The 4,431-nt window shown below is 28.9% G+C and overlaps 1 long non-coding RNA gene across 1 annotated transcript; it reads right to left on the bottom strand.

Moving 5' to 3' along the window:
- Positions 1-894: 894 nt before the first annotated feature.
- LOC117933474 lies at positions 895-3,344 on the bottom strand. Its single transcript, XR_004654291.1, has 2 exons — positions 3,134-3,344; positions 895-1,258 (listed from the first exon to the last, which is right to left on the bottom strand). It is a non-coding gene; the product is annotated as an uncharacterized LOC117933474 (long non-coding RNA).
- Positions 3,345-4,431: the final 1,087 nt, after the last annotated feature.

Below are 4,431 nucleotides of genomic sequence, written 5' to 3'. Positions count from 1 at the left end.
ATACTAAAATAATTTTTTTTATAAAAAATATAATTTATAATATTTTATTCATGTTTTGCTAAAAGCCATAAATTTATTTTTTTAAATTTATTGGAAATTATAAAATTATTTTCATTTTAAGATTTGAATTACATTTAAATTATATTATATAAATTGAATTTACAATATTCTTACAAAATCAAAACAAAAATAAAAAATAAAATTAAAAACAACTTACCCAAACAAGTTTTTTGTTTTTCATTTTTTTAAATTGTTTTTAAAAATTTGTCAAACATCGGCCTTGTTTGGGAAGTATTTTTAAAAACCATTCTAGAAAAATAGTTTTTTTTAAGAATAGTTTTTGATGTTTTTAGAAACAAAAATTACGTTTTAGAATTAAATTCTTAAAAACAGTTTTTGTTCTAATATATATATATATATATATGTTTGATTGAGTTAATAAAAGGAGTATTTTAAAACAAGAAAAACAAAAAACACATTTGGAAGTTTTTTTTTTTTTTTTTTAAAAGAGTATTTTCTTTAATTAATTTGATATTGCAATTATATAAATAATTTTTAGATTCAGACTTCATTTAATAATAATAAAAAAAAACTATTTTATATATTATGAAATTTATTTGCGTGAGTTATAATATTTTTTAAACAAAGGATTACTTTACCAGTATATCATACAGTATGGAAGTCTACAAATTTGTCCACCACTACTTCTTGATCTCATCCTTCGACTAATTGTTCTTCATTGTTCTTCATTGCTTGTAGTCATTCCCTTTGCATATGCCTTTGGTTTATACTCACTTTAAAAGTAGTCATTACATGAGAACCCCACGTCAAAGCACACACTACGATGAGAAGAATGCTTCATTGTAGTCTAATTAATGAAAGAGGCAATAAAGGGACTCATAAATATGTTCATCGACATCATTTATTTCATCCAATGAAAAGGCATCAACAACCATTGATGTAATCTAGTAGCTAAAACAAAAATGTAAAAACAATAAGGATTCAAGTATTGGTACATTTCAGATCACTACAAGAGACTTTTTGGGTTGCTACAAGCAAAGAATAAAGCACAAACTAGCAGGAGATAGACTCAACAAGCAAATACAACACCTTCTCTCCTTGTCAGCCCACCTTCAAACAATTGAGTCGAACCTAACCCAACAGTGTAGTTAATATTTGGGTCAGGCCTACTTCCCTTGGAAGTTGTACAAATGGTCTAGGAAGAATTTGTAGTGAAGCACTCCAATGCTATAAGCACCTGCAAATCAAAGAAAGGGAACAGACAAAAACCATTTTGTGTTACACTACAAGAACTAGACCAAGAACAGGACTTGTAAAATCACAGTAATACAAAACCGAATGTCCAAAACCAGTGGACCATTTGCAAGAAATGAGAAATCAAATTAATGAAACACAAATCACAATCATTTTAAATAGAGCAGAGGTCATTCAAAACCTACGGAACTCTACAAGATGTGTTAATAAACCGGGAAATATTCAAACAAATCATAAAAGTGATCTATCTTAGCCTAATGTTAATATAAAATATTAATAATTGCAAGAACATATGATTCTTCATTTGGTTGCTGCTATGAGAAATTGAAATATTGAATCCAACATCCAACAAATGAAAAAGACACAAACAATTTCTTCATCTTTTGGAAACTACAAAGCAAGATAAGGGCTTCAAAGTGTTTACCCTTTTTCATAGTCTTAGTTTTTTATCAACCAGAATGGAGAAAAAAAAATATACAGTTGAGAATCAATGGGAAAAAATGGAGAAAATTAACAAGTCTCGTATTGAATAGTGAAAAAAATAATGATAAATGCAAGTGAACATCAAGATAAAGGAACAAGAGATATCACTTCAAGACCAAATTTGGAACCCATATCGAATTCAGAAAAAATACAAGAAACCCATATCAAAATCAGCAATAAAGAGGAAGAAAAACACCAAAGTAAAACAATATAAATTAAATACAAGATGAAAGTTATGAAAATTCCAGCCCATCTAAATGGACTTTCACATCTTTTTATTTTATGTCTGTTGGCTGTTTTCACTTAGAGAGTCACACAACTTGCAATAGGCAAAGATCAAATCCAAATGGATTTTGAAGAAAACAATTAAAAATTTGAAAACTTCAATTACTAGCTAGTTCATATAATAATTGCAATAATATTAGTAGGTATGCTTATGTGAGAAGAAACAAATGTTCATTGATGATGGAAGGTTCTTTCTCACATTTGCTAAAAAAGTTGTTTGAAAACAAAACAAAAATAATCCATAGTCTATTGCCAAAATGTCTGTAAAATATATAAGAATGGTGTTGGTAGATTTTTTATTTTGAAAAATGTATCTTCTCTAATATAATACATAAAGCCAAAATATAAATTTAATATCAAGTGTCTTGTGTTTGCCCAAGAATGAGGCCTTCCAAACAATTGACTTAGCAATCAATTCCTAAGCACTCTGAGCAACCAAAGGTCCAAAACGCCTGCAACATGGGCTGACTTTTGTTTTTTTAATAATTATTGGGGTCTCACATCTCTGGAAGAGAATGGATTGAGAGCTTAGGTTAGGAGGAAGGTGAGCTATAATATTGGATCTAAAAATGTAGAAACTCCATTCTGCATACTTGTTAATTTTGAAATGCATCCAGAAGTGATTATTACCAGTACTGCAATTTTAAGTTCAATCATTAATTGCATTTACCAGTTCTTGTATATAATGCGAGTATACAGAAATTAAAGGGTAGGGTCGAAAACTGATCTGTGATCCAATCATAACAGAGGTAATGAGAACCACAAGAACCCATTACAACCTTTCAGTATTTTCTAGAATGAACATCAGAAACTTTTTCCCTCTTTCTGGTTTTTTCTCAATTTCTGGTACTTTGTTTTTAGACCCAGAACTACCAAGAACTTGCGAATCACTGCCCTTATGGAGAAAAAAAAAAACCCTAAATCTTATAAACCCCAAGAAAAAAATCCAGATTTTCTCAACAACCAAACAGAGTAACCAAGAAGAAGCATGCTTTTGAGTAACCAAGAAGAAGCATGCTTGAAAACTAAAAGCCCTACGGAAATTTCATGATAAATTAGACAAGAGCGAAGCTAGGGTGGCGAATCGCACCTGGGATTTGCATCCATGAGAGGGATTTGATAGAAAAAAAAAGAGCGAATCGCACCTTGGTATGGTGCTGGTAGAGAGACTCGTAGTAGACGTGTTGGAGGTTGCAGACGTGTCGGAGGAAATATCACAGGGACAACACGGAGAACACCAAATTGAAAACACGGAGAGATGCCGTTTTTTCTTTGTTCTCTGAACAGTAGGAAAAACAAGGGAAATAACTTTTGTTGTTTTTTGAAAAGGGAGATTTGAAAACACGGAGAACACCAAACTTGCTTTTTGTGTTTTTTGTTTCGAAGAATAGAAAACATTTCTCATAACAGATCCTTATTTTTATAAAATATTAAAAAATTGTTTTTTATTTTTTAATTTAAAAGTAGTTTTTGAAAGCAAGTTTTAGAAAATATAATCAAATCGGCTGTTAGTCATGGACATTTCAACAATAGTCTGGTCATTATGGGATTGTTTTTTATCATCAACAATACCGCACTTATTATTGCCAAAATAAACTGATGAAGAAACCTTTTTGTATAAGCTTCCTCACAATCAAAAAGGTTTTGAGTTAAATTAGGTACAAAAGCAAAGTCTCTAAAGCAGGGATTTTCTTACAACCATCCCAAGCCCAGCCCAACAAATTCATTGGGTTATAAGTTGTAATCCATAATAGATTGTCGTAGGGACAGAAAAATAATAAAATAGATAAGTTTGTTAAAATAATGGCTGCCCTTGATTTTTTTAAGAGCTAATTCATGAGGTTGGGTAGTTAAACCAAAAAATTTAAATAAGAGGATAATAATTGATAATTGGATAGATAACTCCGATAATTAATGACGTGTTTACTCCATTTCTCGTAATAAAATTAGTAAGTTTGATTCCTACTTCAACCATTACACTTACTTGGTAGATGGTGAAATGGGGTGCATATTTATTATAGACTTAAATATTTAGAAAATAAATACCTATAATAATTTAAATATTATAATTTGATCTTTTAAATATTTAAATATTTTTTAAGTCATTCAACTTATCTTAGAATTTGATATATTTAAGTATTTTTAAACCCATTAAAATTATAAACATAAAGATAAATGAGTTATTAAAAAAATAATCTTGAAATATTATTTAGAAAAATAAAAACAAAGTCATAATAATATAATCATTAAACTAAGTTATATAAAAAACAATAAAAATAGATTTTTTTTATAAGGCTATCACGATAAATGCATACATTTCTTTTTTAATTCCTACTATGAAGAAATAGTTAAAATCAATTATTTTTATTGTTGTTCAATTTCTAGACA

This window comes from Vitis riparia, chromosome 16, assembly GCF_004353265.1.
Source record: "Vitis riparia cultivar Riparia Gloire de Montpellier isolate 1030 chromosome 16, EGFV_Vit.rip_1.0, whole genome shotgun sequence".
NCBI lineage: Eukaryota > Viridiplantae > Streptophyta > Magnoliopsida > Vitales > Vitaceae > Vitis > Vitis riparia.
Note: the sequence above shows the minus strand (reverse complement) of the source record. Positions and strands in the feature narration are given on the sequence as shown.